Source organism: Solea solea, chromosome 15 (genome assembly GCF_958295425.1).
Source record: "Solea solea chromosome 15, fSolSol10.1, whole genome shotgun sequence".
Classification (NCBI taxonomy): Eukaryota; Metazoa; Chordata; class Actinopteri; order Pleuronectiformes; family Soleidae; genus Solea; species Solea solea.
Genome location: NC_081148.1, coordinates 21744585 through 21761319, shown reverse-complemented (window position 1 = coordinate 21761319; position 16735 = coordinate 21744585). Strand labels below are relative to the sequence as shown.

At 39.4% G+C, this 16735-nt stretch overlaps 1 long non-coding RNA gene and 1 other non-coding gene across 3 annotated transcripts; one reads left to right on the top strand and one right to left on the bottom strand.

The window, feature by feature from the left end:
• Window positions 1-357: 357 nt before the first annotated feature.
• On the top strand, window positions 358-13695 carry LOC131473595 (uncharacterized). Of its 2 annotated transcripts, none has more exons than XR_009242195.1 (4): window positions 358-492; window positions 732-924; window positions 8406-8507; window positions 13567-13695. It is a non-coding gene; the product is annotated as an uncharacterized LOC131473595 (long non-coding RNA). The 2 variants fall into 2 exon arrangements; XR_009242194.1 differs by lacking the exon at window positions 13567-13695 and adding an exon at window positions 9481-11062.
• On the bottom strand, window positions 13049-13120 carry trnaq-cug (transfer RNA glutamine (anticodon CUG)). Its single transcript has one exon. It is a non-coding gene; the product is annotated as a tRNA-Gln (tRNA).
• Window positions 13696-16735: the final 3040 nt, after the last annotated feature.

Here is a 16735-nt window from a genome sequence, read left to right as displayed (position 1 = left end):
AGTGTAGCCCGGTCTAAAATAACATTAGGTTGTAAATAAGTTTATCTGTTCAACAAATAAATAAATAAATAATAAATAAGTTATTTTCATTAAAAAGGTACATTTGACTGTGATTCATATGTTTGTAATATTATTTGTAACTATTTCCTTTCATTGTGTCATTCATTTCTGTAAAGCTTGTCAATTGGTCAATTGGTGGGACATGCATATTTATATATATATAATTATTATGTATTTATTTATTTATTTATTTTTCTTCAATTTTTAGTAATCAATCCGTAGGATTGACATTTCGATCCACACTCCATACCAGATGGTGGCGGTAATGCACCAAATCGTTGTTTGCCAACCGCCATTAAAGCTCAGAAAAGAAGAAGAACGTCAGAAAGACAACATAGGTGATTTGCTGTAATGCTGTAAGAGTATTGTTCTCTTGCCACTATAGATGCAGAATTTGTCAACGGTACATGAACATACAAAAGCATACAGAAGGTAAATGTTTATAATGTGGTAATCACGGACTGTGTTACTGCTAGTAATGATGCTATGTGATTAGCTCGCGCTAGCATGCTAACGGTTGTTTTACAAATGTTAAGCTATTGTAGCCTCACGTTACTGGTTTTGCTAATTGTGTGCTATTGTTAGTTTGCTATGTGAACTCGGAATAAGCTCATGGAAGCGCATAGACTGTCGATATGACTGGTTAAGGGACATGTATGTGTGTTCGCCAGAGTACAGGACCAGAATGAACTTCTTGGACCTTGTTAGCCCTCGGAGCGGTGAGCGGCAGGTATCGGCTGTGAGTGAGAAGCTACGTGGGTCAAGGCCGCGGTCACGGGTTTTCTGTTTCCCTCATCGTCATCCATCCATAACCTCCCTACTCCCCTCCCATCACCTACACACACACCACAGAGGATTGACAGTGTGAGTAACCTAATTGTACATACAGTTATTTATTTTTATTTTACTTATCTGAGTGACGCGGTCACTGAGTTTTTAACTCACTGAACCCGAGCATCGATTCTGGCCCGCATTGTTTTTTATTTCAAAGACTGTTTAGAATTTAAGTATGGTGTGAATATAGTCATTGGTTTGGGCATTGAACTGTTTTTTTATTTCAAGAATATGTAAATGTTTCTGAAAGATCTGTGAATATATGGGAACATTTAACAAGTGCTAAACTTGTGTTGTGTGTAATACACTTGAGTTATTTTTAGTACTGTGTGTGAGTGATAATTGCAATTTATTATACATATTGATTGGGTTTAAAATAAGTATTATTGTGACAGTTATTTTAAGTTGATTCGGCACCACAAAACAAAACTAAAAGGACACAGAACCCGCCCAGAGTGATGAATTAGAACAGTCACATGGGTATGGTGTTACATAAGAAAGAAGCTAAGTGATTCTAGTAGGGACTTAAGTTTCTAGAGTCTGGGCTGCTCTTACATGACAAGGTAAACCATTCCAAAGGCTCGGTCACCTCTGGTTGTGCACCTTTTCCTAGGAACATTTGAAAACACTTAAACAAGGTTTTAATCTTAAAATCAACCCTGAACTGGACAGGAAGCCAGTGGGAGGTGGACAAAACTGTTATGTGGTCAGGTTTTATTTTTTTTTGTTCGACTGAGACGACAGGGAGACAGCTGTTCTATACTCAGCAGTCCATCTTGACGTGGCAATAATTATGAATAACTCTTTGTGGGGGAGGTATATAGTATATGCAGTACATATATATGTATATATGTATGTATATATGTGTTTCAATGAGGGCTCCTGAAAACCCCTTCAGGTTCATGTGTCTGGAGTTTGCTTGAACGCAGTAGTAAACACAGGTAGTACAATAATGAGCTATGAATGGCGTGCAGCCGAGTCGTGTTGGTGCAAGCAAGATGGCCACCAGTGGTTCAAAGAACCAAGGTGACTCTCCAGATTTACTTTCAAAGAAAGACCAGTCTTTGTCGAAAAAGCCCTCAGAAGATAAAATCTGAGTTAATAGTGGTCTGGCACACCACTGTAGTGAATATACTGTTCTATACATTAAAAATGATACCAGCACAATGAATGAGGGGCTGATACACCTTGCTTGGATTCTGCAAAAGAAGTGTAGATACTTATCATTGTGCGTTTTTAATTGGTAATATGGAGATCCTGTCCCCTTTGAAGTCAATACCGGGCAAACACATGTACTGTAGTAGTCTACACCACTAGTCTGGCATTTCTGCGACAGGAGAGCAATCTGAGCCTCAAAAGAGCTCCAACATGACATGGTCTCATAAGTAACTTCACTCGTATGTTATTACCCTCTTCCTACTGGTGAATCAGAAAAATATACTTTATTAATCCCTGGGGTTAAAGTAGTCCACAATGTGGTGCACAGTTTTGCACTTTGTAGCTGACAATTAACAACAAAGAAGATTAAATATCATGTATGTCTTTAATGGCCATACACATAATCCTTACACATGCAAACAGAAAGCAAAAATAGGTCAATTTTTACCACAATTCTAAGAAGTTATTTGTATTGCAGGAAGTGTGCGTGTAATGAAGGAAGCCTTATGAAAAGATAAACACACCACACCTCGTACTGTCTTGTCCTGTCAGATCCTGTCTCACTCTGCCTGACTTTTGCTGCTGCTACAGAAACTACTACTGCTGCTGCTGCTGCCTCTGGGTCAACAGGAGTGGCAGCTGCATGCGTCTGACTTCTAAATCGCTACAAGGCTCGACCTTTACTGTTGTGGAACCTTCGCAGGTGTGTTCAGCACACACAGTTACATCAGTTTTGAAAAACGAAGAAAGATGCACGGACACTCCTTAACTTTTCTCACGCTTACTAAACAATTATATCATTATAGTTTTTTGAAGACTAGATCAGGTCAGCGTCACCTCTCAGTCCGACAAATTCACAAAGACGTCAAGTGATCCAAAGAGACGGAAAATGCGAAAAGAACTGTGTGTTTACTTTATCAGCACGTTGTGGCATGACCTAAACAAAAGACCCTGTTTTTGGCCGCACAATGCTCCGCGCAGGTTATTTCTGGTGCCCCGACAGTGCAGAAGGATGAAAGACCGGTCACAAAGGAAAGAATGTGGTTCCTGTTGTGGTCTTATGGGGTCATGGGCAAGTAAATGTGGGGGTGGGGTGTCTGACTTTTTCACATTGGGTGGCCCCTGGGGTGCATGAGTCAAGTCTGCAGTGGGAGATGATGGGGCGTAGGGAAGGGGTTGGGATGGTGTTAAAAGCTGAGAGCTGCAGGGGTCAGAGGAACGTGGTAGGTTATGAGAACAAGATGATACAAAGGATAACCCCCACCAACAAATCAAAGATCAGTGTGTTTGAAGGAATATGCTCACACATGGCACTGGGGTCATTTTGATGCAGAAATGATGATGGAAGTGGGGTTTGCTATGGTCTTGCTCTCATGCTTTGACACAACATCAGTATGTTCCAAAAGAATCCAATAAATATGTACTACTGTTTTCATCATGGTATGGTTTGTTTTGGACTGGTTAAGTCCTGTGTTTTCGTAGTACCTTTACTTGGTAGGTGGGGTGTGGACTGTGGCCGTGTAGCATTGTTGTACCGGTGCAAAGACAACAAATGACGATATTAAACACGACACAGCAGACGACAAAGGAGAACATCCAGCAGCTCTATTTCCTGCTCGGTTTGTCTTGTGGCTGTTTGTCTCAACAAGACGTCAAGCCGTACCATTATACGCTGGTACCCCAAGGGAAGGGTACCAAAGAATGGAATGGAAACATGGCTTTAGTCCGACTAAAATCGGACCTTTAAAACACATGTAAACATAATAGACCAACTGAAATTGTACTAATTTGAATTTGGAGTTGAGTTAGGTATACGTTTAGCTGGTCACAATTCCATCCCGGGGTTTGACAGGAAATAAGAGAAGACACTTGTATACATACAAAAAAACAACAGTTTACAGAAAAACAAGGCAAAATCCAGTGCAAGTTGAAGTTAATGGATGGTTAAAAGACAGTAAATTATGCTCATTGTGGTACCAACAGCTAAAGTTGTTTTTGTTTGAGATGTAATAGGCCAACCAGAAAATGCCTAATACTAACAAGCAAAAAGGGGGCATATCACCATCTAGTGTTGCGGAGGCAGACAATTTTGTAGTGCTTGTATCCCCGAGCAAGAACAGTAGTCCAATTAAACGGCATAGTTGACCTACAACTGTGACTTGATTTGCACAGAAACTTAGTGACTGACATCCCTGTGAGTTCAATATGCTTCAAGGAGAAACACACACTGTAAATCCACGAGGGAACACAATGTACTGTACATTCACTTTGCGTACGACAGAGTTTTATGTTGTCCCTTCCAGGTATAACTTAGTGAATGTCATGGGCTGTGCAGTAAAAGTAACATTTCTACATCTAAGTGTGTTTTTTCTCCAGGTTTGTGTTGACACACGCCACTTTTTGGCAGACTGCCATGTGTCATCAAGTAACGATACCACAGAATCAAGTTCTACCACTGTCTGTCTGGCTGTCTGTGTACACTATAGCCTCAGGGCTGTCATTATCGCAGTGACAAAGGCCCTGTCATTAACAGCTGACTAAAGATTTTGATCTGATCGCTGTATAATAGTGTGTTCCACTTGTAGCCTACTCGGAGGTCCTAATTTCCTAGTTACGGGTGGGAGCAGCCCCCTAAATTGTAATTCCTTGTTAAGTTACAGCTCCTCATGCCCTGAGTTCATAATTCAAGATGACAGCTCCAAGCATCAATGGCCTGAAAGCTTTGTTGTTTTCCTTTTAGCACTTTTGTCTTTTTTGTGTTTAAAGTGAGTCATAAACATCCTTCTGTCCAACTAGTCTTTGTGGCTATGGCATTTTTATGTTTCTCTGAAAAGATTAGCTTGCTGGTTAGCGAACCTAGCAGTAATGCTAACATTATATTACTCAAAAGTATGTGTGTACTTCAGGCAAGAGGCTTGTTTTATGAAGCTAACTACGCTAACAGGGAAGTAAAGCTATGGTTGTAGCTTATGCCTTTTAATTGGACTTATGTCTTTGTCCCAGTATACAAGTACTAGTGGGGAATTTATTTAATAATTGAGATGTGTCTCTCTCTGCTCAACAAGGGGGTAAAACACCACATTTTTTCTTGTAAGTATCAGGCAATTAACAGTTTTGCATGCAGCTAGTTGTTAGCATTCAGAGTCTTCCTACCACCCATCAACTTAAAAATGTCCAATTCTTTAAACAGAGCATAGTGTTGAATAAGTACCAACCTGGATTTTGCCATGTTTTTAATCACATTTTTATTTTTGGCTTCTTTTATTACTAGCAGGTATTTCGACCTAGTGTTTTGTACAATAACACATACAATAATTTCTTTATTTTTCTAATGCCATGTACAAGTACTGAATAATTATTACACACTGGGCCTTTAATTACAGAAAAACCTGACTTGTGAAGTGGAAACTGTGTGATGTCATTCCCCAGGTTTGAGGCAAATGGAATGCACTACACGCAGTTTTACAGACGACAATCAAAACAAATCAGCCGGGATAAAGAGACACATACGAAGCCTCTCATTTAGAAAGCAGAAAATAACCTGTTCATTCAGTGAGCTGACACAGCCCCACCTTCTGTGTCTTTTGTGTACCCATTTTTTTGGACTTATAATGTTCAGTGACTTTTACATATACATATCTTTTGGGATTATAATTATAATGGCAGAGAAAACTAAACAAAAGCCAAACATTCACATTCCATTCTTAGACTCTTCTCAACAGTCGTTACTTTGCCATGTCTGTGTCCATGTGGCTTGCGTGCGTGCGGTCTTGCTGGCACAGCGGTCTGAGACCCTGTGGCTGACTGTTGACACAACAATACAGGAAGCCAGCACTTAAAGTATCTGGAAGTGTTGGGGTGGAGGACACAGCATTAAAGACAGTCAAAATGTAAACACCTTTGTTCATTTATTAAATAAATCATCTATGCTGGTGTGGATTTACGGTTTATATTATTGCAGTGTTAAAGGTCCAGTGTGTAAAACGTTTATTTAGCTGGCCAGAAATTGAAGATAACATAATTATACTTTTTTTTTTTTTTCTGGTTTTAGTTTGGGTCAGCGCAATGGAGGCTGCCACTTTGGACCACCATGTTTTTACAATAAATGAACAAAATAAGCATCGTTTGAGTTTCGATGCTAACTGAAGGCTACGTAGGGGGGATATTCAGCTGCAACATGCAACTTCAATAAATGTTGCTTAATTTTACTTTTAAATAAGCATTTTTTTCTTTAGTTTTTAGCATGTGTCTAGTCAAAAACAAGGTGAGGACCAAGTTTTGATCCAATGTGGATTTTCCTCATGTATAATTTGACAAAAATGTTAAGAACCACCCATATAGAGTTTAAGCACAATGACCACCCACAGGTTGAACACCAGGTGTGGTTTATCATTTACTTGATTTTTTATATTTCTATATACAATACACACTGTATCTGTATAAAAGGAATAGCGTAATACAATTAAACATACATACAAAAAAAACAATATCCATTGATACAATATTCAGCATCACTATCAGGATCTGGTCAAAATCACTGGATAGGATATAAGTGAAAGGAAAAATGTAAATTCTGATATGATCCAAAATCGCATCACAAAAAAAAGCAAAACATACAAGAATAATTTTGTAAAGAAATTGTATCAAACTGATACAGTGATGATTATCAGGCACAAATGTGGTATCAAGCCATCCATACATAGAATTCATCATATAGCAACATGCATTTTTGGATTTATTTAGGAAAATAAATGTTTAAATTATCTTTTTTTATTCAGACCATTTACAGCTCAGAGCTGAAGAGTATTACTTGCTCACTGCTATTGAATCTCAGAGAGGCCACAATGTCATGCTTTCACTTATAACTCAAATGATTTTCAGTGAGAGTGATTTTATTTGGTGATCTAAGAAAAGTTACTCCCGCGCAAAACAAGTTTGGCTCCTGACCAACAGACTAACACTGTTAACTCAGGTGACGCTGAAAGATAATAAGCAAGACTTCATATCTGTGAGGAATTAATTACGACTATAAATCACCCAGTTTTAATGAACCACTCATCGTTGTGTTCTAACTGTTCGTGACAAGTTTTTATCGCGGGTGTTTGTGTGTGTGTGAGACAAATGCTGGCACATGGGTTTACCTTTACCTCCATGCAAACTCCGCTTAGATAAGAAAACCTGCTGAATTGCTTTGACGTGTTTAACGTTTTTTTCTTCTTCTTTTCCTCAGCCTGGGAAACATCAACTGACAGAATGTGTTGATGTCAGTCTAAACAATGAAATGATGATGGGAAAAGCAGTCTCCCATGTTAGCCACAAACAATGTCCACATGAAATACTTAGGGATCTCTGAAGTCTGAGACATGGTGATGACATTCTTTAAATGCTTCACAACCTGGACAACATTAAATCCTCTGTCCTGAGACCTTTGATTTAAAGCTGCAGTGTGTAACATGGTGATAATGCTATTATTCTGCCTCTGTTTGGTTTTTATTATGTTTATGCTGCGTCAGTCGTCTGAAAACGTGCACGGCTGTCAGCCATGACCAAGGGAGCGTTTGTGTGTATACAGCAGCAGCGCAAGGGTGGGCGGGGACAAGAAGCTTTTATTCTGTTAAACTGGGTTAATGAGCAGTAGAATTCACTTCCTGAAATTTTTGCGTGCACTTCTTTGTATCATACTCAGTGTTGTAATGTAACAAAGAACAAATACTTTGTTACTGCATTCACTCATTCACACACTGCAACATAGGTTAAGTATCTTGCTCAAGGACACAGACTAGCAGAGCCAGGAATTTAACCCACAACCTTCCAGTTAAAAAACAACATCTGAGCTCTGACCCTTCCCTACACTCCAGCTTCGTAGCCTGTCTTTAAACCGTTCCCCTCACAGACACCTCTTTATCTTACCTTCAGCACTTCAGTTGTGATCGGTCACCGCGGACAGTATTTACATTGGTGTTTTATGTTTACCCTTGTTTGGATGTCTCATCATGTCCTGTCTGTGTCCTGTGTGGTGTTCTCTGTGCCTTTTAATTGCCCCCTCGGAGACAAATAAAGTGTTTTGAATTGACGTCTTCTTCAACTTCCTGATTAACTTTTCCTTTCCTATTCCAGAGAACACTTTGACATTACGAGGAAAAGCTTTCTAGCTATTAAGGATAGTAAACACACGACTGCAGTCTACAAGGACAAACATTGGAAAAACCTTCACGAGCAACAGTGAAAGGATTCTTTCTCCTTACACTCCTTTAGACATCTGATTGATCTGAATTGATATCAGAAGACTGTGTGCTACTCTTTGTAACATAAGTGAGGAAAGTCAATCCAAGGGAATGTCAACTGTCTTCCAGGTGGACATAATGAGGAAGAGACGAGGTGAGACTGTGGGTGTCTTGGAGCAGCAAACGGATCCAGATCCAACATTTCTGGAAATGAGCAGTAACAGGAGTCAGGTGAGAGGTCAGAAGGGAAGAGAAGAAGAAAAGAAAAATCTGGGGAGAGAGAGGAGAGAGGCAAACAAAACAAATAAACTCACATTTGGAAAATAGCTGTAATTCTCTGAGGTCAGTCCATCCTCAAGCACCCTGAGCCTCTAGTAATCTGATACAGACTCCCTCCACCTACAAGAACCCCTCAAAATAAGACACCGAAATTGACTTTCTCCAAGCAAAGTGGTTATACTATTATGTTGAAAGGCTGCGTAATGGTACTAATAGAGCTGATGGTCTCCATGTGTTAGGGAAATTACACAAAATAAGCAAGTTGCTGACTTAGTTAAATAATCTCTAATGCCACTCTGACTCTTCAGAGTTTAAAAAAACACACCGAGGGCGACGGAGAGAGCAGAGCAGAAATGCATAAACAGGTTTGCACATCACTGTTTATGCAGCGATCCACAGCTTCTGCATCTGGTGTCGAGCAAATAAAAAACACCTCGCAAATTGTGTTTGAGTGCAATAATGTACATAATGACGCCGTGCATTCGCAGTTAATGTAACATCCCTCCCCGTAATGCCATTCGATTGCACCGTGGCTCGTGTAAAACAAGCTGTCTGGATGCATATCTGGCAGAAGGACAGGAAATTTGAGAAGCCATAACCCAACCAATAAGCCCAGCGATGATTATTAAACACCCTGCCTCAGAGACAGCTGTCTGGGATATTTAGTCAAACACTCCCGATGGCTTTGAACCTGGACAGAGCCTTCATGGGAAAACAGAGATGACGCAGAACGGAGAGGAACACGGCTCAGTTCATCACGGCAGCTGCTTGTGTGTGTGTGTGTGTGTTCAGCTAAGGCAACAATTTGACAGTCCGTCTTCCTTTAACTCCCTCACAGAGTAGCACTGCTCATGTTTAACAAACAGCTGAAAGGGCGTGTGTGTGTCGATGTCCTCTGATAACCCCGTCCTGACCTTTCCATCAGGGCCGCCTTGGTGTCCTCAGCTTGAGGGAACAAACTGTGCAGCTGGTGACAATGAAGATGTCCAGTGGCCGTCCCCCTGACACAAATGTGCAAATCCGTTGCACACGTTTCAGCGACATTTTGGTGGAGTTTCATGGCTTTGAGTAACGCGGAGTTTGTCAAGTCGAAATCTGGTGACTGTAATAAAAAATGATCCCTGTCATAAAAATCATGTAAACGGTCTCATTACAGAGCTACGCCAGCAGATGGCACCATTTCACTTTTATATGTGCAGAAGTGATGATCCACTAATGCACAGCTACAGCTTATAGTTAGTAATGTTAATATAGAGTTTTAGCAGATTATAATATGTTGATTCATAATCCTGTCACTTATTTTCAGGTTGCTCATGTTTTGTTTTCCTAATCTTATTCCTTATTTTCTCAACTTAGTGTTATTTTAATTCAAATATAAACACACCCAATTTCCTCCGGGGGATTACTGTGTTAAGTGTTCTGATTCTGATTTATTAGTTTTTATTATGTTGCATATATAAAAATCTTTTATAATCTTTCACATTCCTCATACTTTTGGACACTGTAATTTTCTTATTTAATTAAATTTGGAAGACATGCAGATCCCCAGTGAGATTTCAGACGTGTTTGAAAAGCTGTGGTTACTTTTTTAATTTCTGAAATGGCATTAATAATGTGGTTAAAATGAGAAATTCCTCAAAGTCCTGTGGACTGTCTTTGTGTAAATTATGTCCATCTCCTTTTTGTTTATTCTTTGTCGGAGCCAATACTTTTTTGAAAAAAGTGATTTGTGTTATTCATGTGGAAATAATCAGAATTGCGTCTCATTATTTTCCTTTGTCATTTGTGTTTTAACTTGAAGCCAAACTGCCTTGATGGAAATTCAGGTTTGAGATCTCTGAGGACACAGCTCCCTCTTCTGACACAGAAAATCACAAACAGCTCATTACGCCATGTACCAGACGTGTAACTGAACGTCAGCCTTTGAAAACAGGTCTCAGAAGTTTGTTAAAATGCCATGTTTCCGCTTAGAGGTTTTGTTTAAAATGACAGAGTTCACCCTTTACAGTCTTTGAGACTCTGAAATTGTCTGTTTGACATTCAACAAAGAACAGGACATGATGTAACTCTCGCCTGAGCCGAATCTAAAGCAAGAACACAGTGTTTTCATATACTTTAAGTCAAGGCAAACGGACTACAATGTACTGAGCTTCAGTCTAATATGTAACCTCTGTCTGATGTCTTTGTAACACTTTAAAATACGACGGTTTCTTCCATACAAAACAAACATTTATACAGTATAATTAATGTGTGTAGTCAGTAATAGTTCAAAGCTGCTTAGACAGGAAAACAGAATAAATATGTTAAGTAAATAAATGCTTAAATGGTAAAAGTAACAAGGTATCACAGTGTTAAAATACCAAGACTCTGATAATAGAGTTCTTTCATTAACTTATTAATGGATGTTTAGTACTTCTAACTCACTCTTTTTTAAAGATTTTATTAAAAAACAAACAAAAAATAAATAAAATATATTTTTTGACGTCTGTTCTGCAGGTAAGATGTCAGTTAAAAGGAAACCTCAGTCTTATACAAAAGAAAACAAGTAAAAAAAAAATATTTCACCTTTTGGAAATTGTGTCCTGCTTTTTTTTTAATCAGTCTTTAAATTATTTATTTATTTTGTATGTCATTTTTATGCTGCACTAATTCCAATTTAAACGACAACTCATCATACGATGCGCCAATCATGACAAGTATGAGTCGGCAGTCTATCTAACGGTGTACGCCACACCAGCCCCAGTCTTTTTTGATGAAGGACATGGACCCTAATTTATCAAAAACTGAATGTCTGCCATTAATTGATTAATAGTGGGATGACAATGGGAGGAAAATGGAGCTGCCGCCCCCCTGAGTCCTCTCTGTGTCCCAGAGGTCTTATCGTTTGCCCTCCTTGTCCCTCACGCTGCCCTGTCCGCCGCCGACTGTCACGCAGCCAGATTGGTGGAGGTCTAATAGAGAGGCCTGCTCCGTTAAGTGATTGAGCTGTAAATACAGATTGACCTGAACTGAGACTCCCATCATCTGTAAACTCATTCAACACCCTGCGTCCTCTCCCCTGACGTCTGAATCATTTCCATCACTGATCATAGGATGGAAAGGGAGTGAGAGGAGTGAGCCACATGGCTCATAGTGTGTATAGATATCAGTGTGTGTGTGTGTGTGTGTGAAAGGGTACTGAAGCGTCAAACGACAACCCCCGAGATGATCTTTTCATCAGCCCCACCGAGAGCAGAGATGGTCCCAGGCAGAATTTATGGAAATGGTCATAAAACGTGAAGAGTTCAGTAATGGGATATGTCGATAAAACCCATGGCGACGCAATCTACGGCAGTTTACTGAGGAGATGAGTGGCCCGACTGTTAGACAACTCAAATCTAATTTTCTCAATAAAGCCCTGTAAGTCAACAACCCTAAAGGTTCCATGAATCATAATATAGGACAGATTCATCAAGAGCGTATTTATTGTATTGGCAGCGTGCCACTGCAGCATTCATCCAGTCCCATGTGTTTGTTCTGTGAGGGTAAAATTAGCTGTGTACACAGAAAAACCTAAAAGGTGAGTAGTTTTCACAATTTTTTAACATCAATATAAGAAAATAAATGATAATTGTCAAATTTTCAGAAAAATAATCATCAGATTTGTAATAAACTGTATTGTCTCCTTCGGGGTTGTTGATGACGATGTGCATTTATGAAGCATAATTAGTATATCGGGGAATTATGAGACACCAGTGATTGGTTACATGCACAATGACCTCAAACTCTATTTTGGCACTCTCTGTTTTCAGCCCCAACTCTGTCCTGTTACAGCTGGGGTGAAATCAGATCAATAAGGTTAAAAAGATTCTTTATGTAAGACATTTATTGTATTAAGTCATAAAATCAGAAACGTGTTATATTGAAATACAGGCTTCATCGATTAAAAACGGTACAGCCATTTATTTTTTTGGCCTGTTGTGCCTCTCACCACTACCCAATAACACTGCTCGTATCAGTTCAACAGTCACTTTGCCAAATGTTTTTTTTTTTGCACAGCTGTCACTGTCAAGTGGTAGCAAAATCAGAAGAATGGTCTCGTGTTGATTATCTCTTCATCCTTCATATGGCACAATACTAAAAGGTGACAATAAAATAATGCATAAATAAAGAAATGTAAATGTAACAAGATTTAGTAACAATATGTTAAGAACGTTTGTAAACTATTTAATATGTGCAAAAGACTCACTATTTTTGTCATGCACAAACAAATAAAATAAAACAGTAAGTTAATGAAATGCTCTATGGGGCCCCCTGGTGGCCTGGTGGTCATGGGGTCCTAAATTATGCCTTTTTCTGGCCTTAGTTTTATTTAGTTGATCTGTCTGATAACTACATATACACTAGGTCATTAGGTTCATTTTACAAGCTTCATACAGTGAAATAATCAACTAATAACCAGGTCCCACATTAGTGGCAAACAGATTTTTTAGCCCAAAGGTTCTTACAAAACCAGGTTCCACCGAGATTTGAACTCGGATCGCTGGATTCAGAGTCCAGAGTGCTAACCATTACACCATGGAACCACATGTGTGAACTCCTCACGTTACACTGTTTCGTGTGTGCAGCATTCCTGTCATGCTCTCTTCACACAGACCGCTCTTCACCCCTCAGGCTAAAACAAAATAAAATCATTGGCAGACGTGACATTTTTTACGTAGTTCACAGACAGGACGCTAAAGATTTTTACCCCTCAGCTGCTGAGACGTTACAAAACATTTTTAAAACAGGATGATGGTATGAAAATGCAGACGTATGTAGAGATATCAATCCAAAAAGATTCATACTGTCTTCTGGGTGATATACTTTAACTTTATTTTCCCAACAGGTTGCTGGCTCGATGGTTGATGGGGCCTGTTTCTGGATCTCGATCTCCTGATCCTTGATGTTTATTACTTTCAGAGCTGATGACTTTGGCCTTTTCCCAGTCCATGATGTTTTCCTTTTTCTGTTTTCTTTTTGCACCATGCAGGAACTACTCAGTGCCAGACCCACCCGGCCTGTTTGACGGTCATGTCAAAACATCATGGAGTTATGATGTAATATGCAAGAAATATGGCTGATTTCAAGTTTTCGAAAGTGGTCGAAACATGTCAAGGTAATCAAAAAACTTTTTTTTCTTTGTGACTGAACTGAACCTAAACTCAAGTACAGATGTCTATTGTCTTAGGTCGTTTTCACACCTAATAGTCCGCTAGACTCTGCGGTGCTGCATCAACAATTACTGAAGGAGTAGACAAGAGAACAATGAACAAGAAAAGTCACTCATCTGTTGGTTAATGCAGTACAACTTCTGTTTCCTCCACATAAGAGCAAAACATTGTTTTATGCGAATACATACGACACATAGGCTGCAAAAATGGGTTCAGGCATTTCTCCCAGCACACGTTCTACACGTTTGTATGTTTTGGTTGTGTTTACCCACAATGCCCTGCGTTGCAGTCCGCTTCCTGCATTTGGTTGACTTGATGCGAGACCAGAGTTGGCTTCTTTGGTGCGGATCAGAGTGCGGTTGCGCATGCACACCTACCCAAACGAACAAGACTTTCCGAGCAAATGAACGAGGATTCGATTTAGAAGAGCTGGTGTGAATGCACCCTTAACTGCCTTCTTGTTGTTACATTTGGATATGATTTATATATACTGTGCATCAGCTGTTAAGCAGAAACACATCAGCACGATATGTTGGTGTCTGTGGGTAGACAGCTGAGTCCTGACCTGAGGAGTTAAAGATAATCCATCTAAAAATGCAGGAACTATTAATCACATAACTGTCTTATGGGTCACTTGACAGGTTTCAAATTTGGCGGGTTACTTACTAAGAGCACCAGTGTGCTCAGTGCCACTGTTCGGATAACAAATGTAAAATATATTGATATAAATGATTCCATTCTTCTTTTTAAACCAGTAAACCAAAATTTAGAGATGAAAGAAATGACAAAAACTCTAAATTTTAGCTTTGTGGGACGTGCAATGTGATGCCACCGCTATGAAGTGTATTTACCTGAAAGACACTCTCACAATTGGCATTTTATTTTTTATTGTCAGCCCCCCAGGCCACCTTCATGATTGCTGATGCTCCACATGAGCGGTGATGCCTGCGGAGCCAGACAGACAGGAAAGACGCCTTATGAAAGCAAGTGACTCCTCCCCCCCTTGGGGAGGAGAGAGGACCCACACCGTTTTACTAGCACAGAAGGGGCAATAAGTGCTAAAGGAAAACAATTATACCCCAATCATTTCCGATTCTTTGGCTGTCATGGGCTAAAAACAGTCTGAGGATGAAGGTTACAGGGCATCAGAGGGCAACTATATATATGAGCACTGAGTGACACATTATGAGTTTAGTAAAGAAATAGATTATGAAATTTAAAATATAATTTTTTCTTTATGAAACAATAGATAGCTACTCTAGGAGAAGGAAAACACCAGTCAAACTACTAAGGTAACTGTTAAAAAGTCCATTGTGTTAGATTTAGCAATATTGGGTGATTGCACACCCATAAACCCCCCCAATAATTTTATGGTAGATTTTGACCTGAGTGAAACCTGCTGCCTCTGAATTTTGTTCACTCAAATTTGCAAAACATTTTCAGGGTTTTTTTCATCCCAATTATTCAGCAGCAACACATAAACATCCCTGCACCTCTAGTTTTCAAAGAAAATATTACATTACATGTAATATTTTCATCAGCAAAATATGAAAAGGTTGATATCTGGTGAAATAGACAAATATAATCAAAATGTGTCCACACATTTGAATTGTGAAAGTGGTTTTCTGCATTTTGAGTGAATTGACCCTTTATGAGATGCATCAGAGGAGCTTAATAGGGCTCAGATGGTCATTTTTTTCTATACTGCTTGATTATCATTTCAAAATCTGTGACTGTCCTTGAAGATGCAAAACTAAAGAATACGACTCAGCTGCTCCGTCTCACAAACATGTTCAGGTCTTTATTTGAGTCAGTGGTCGTGCTCAGCATCCTGGGGAATCCAGATCCTGGATCAACAGTAATCCGTGTCTCGTCGAGGTCACAGTCTAGGCAAAGGTTCCCTCTGCAGTTTTGCAGCCCCAAACTTCCATTAGCAATCTGTTAGCCGCAGTCCATTGAGAGAGGACTGGAGCGCACAAACATACACACACACACAAACACACACTTATGGCACAGGCCTTGTTTGATGAAAAAGAACAATTAAAGGAGAAATGAGGGAGAATCATCAGGGGAAATGACTGATGAAGACTTTATTGATTAGAGGAGCTCCACTGATCCAGCTCTCACTGTAGCAATTACCACCAACCACCCGCTGCCACTGGGGGGGAGGAGGGACTAACGGACGCAGTACAGGGCCACATTTGAAGACCATGACATTAAATACCAGACCCCGGGAAGCATTTTTAGGCTATATCAGAAAAATAACTGTGAGCTTTATTTGTTTGCATTTGTTCACTGAACAGCTACAAAACCAGAAAAAGATGATAGATACTGCTCTTCCCATCAAATCCAGCACTTTTAAATCAACCACAGTGGACCAAAGTGCTGTATAGAATAAAACATAAAAGACACAATGTGAAGTGATAAGATAACTCTAAAACATGCTCTTCCATTTAATTTTTATCCAATATTGTTCAGGTTGTGCTTTTATGTAGTGAGCTGATGAAAGGATTAAATGCAGGTGTGGAGAAGCACCAGGATTGAGACACGCCCACCTGACACAGGGAGGAGGAAGACACACAAGAAAGTGGTCATGGTAGGAACACTTAAAATTACTTTAAAAAAAATAAAAATAAACATACAAATGTGCACAAAATAACATTCCTAATCACAAACACTATATAATACTCTGTTGAGTAAATAAATCCACCAGTTCCAAGAGATTTGTTTGATAAATGTCTCCTGCTGCTCATCTGTGCCTTCAAACCAATCTCTGGGATTAACTAGTTTAATTTATTTGTTAAATTTTGTCCTATTTTTTTCATGTGTAACTACACAGAGTTTGGAAAATAAAAGTCAGATTCCACACATACAATGGCAATAAGATCCAGGTCATACTCACATACCGTGTGGATTTGTCTACGTTGTGTCTGCCTGCCAGTTTGATTTATATTGAGACAGAGATATTTGGCTTCAGAAGAGCCTGAA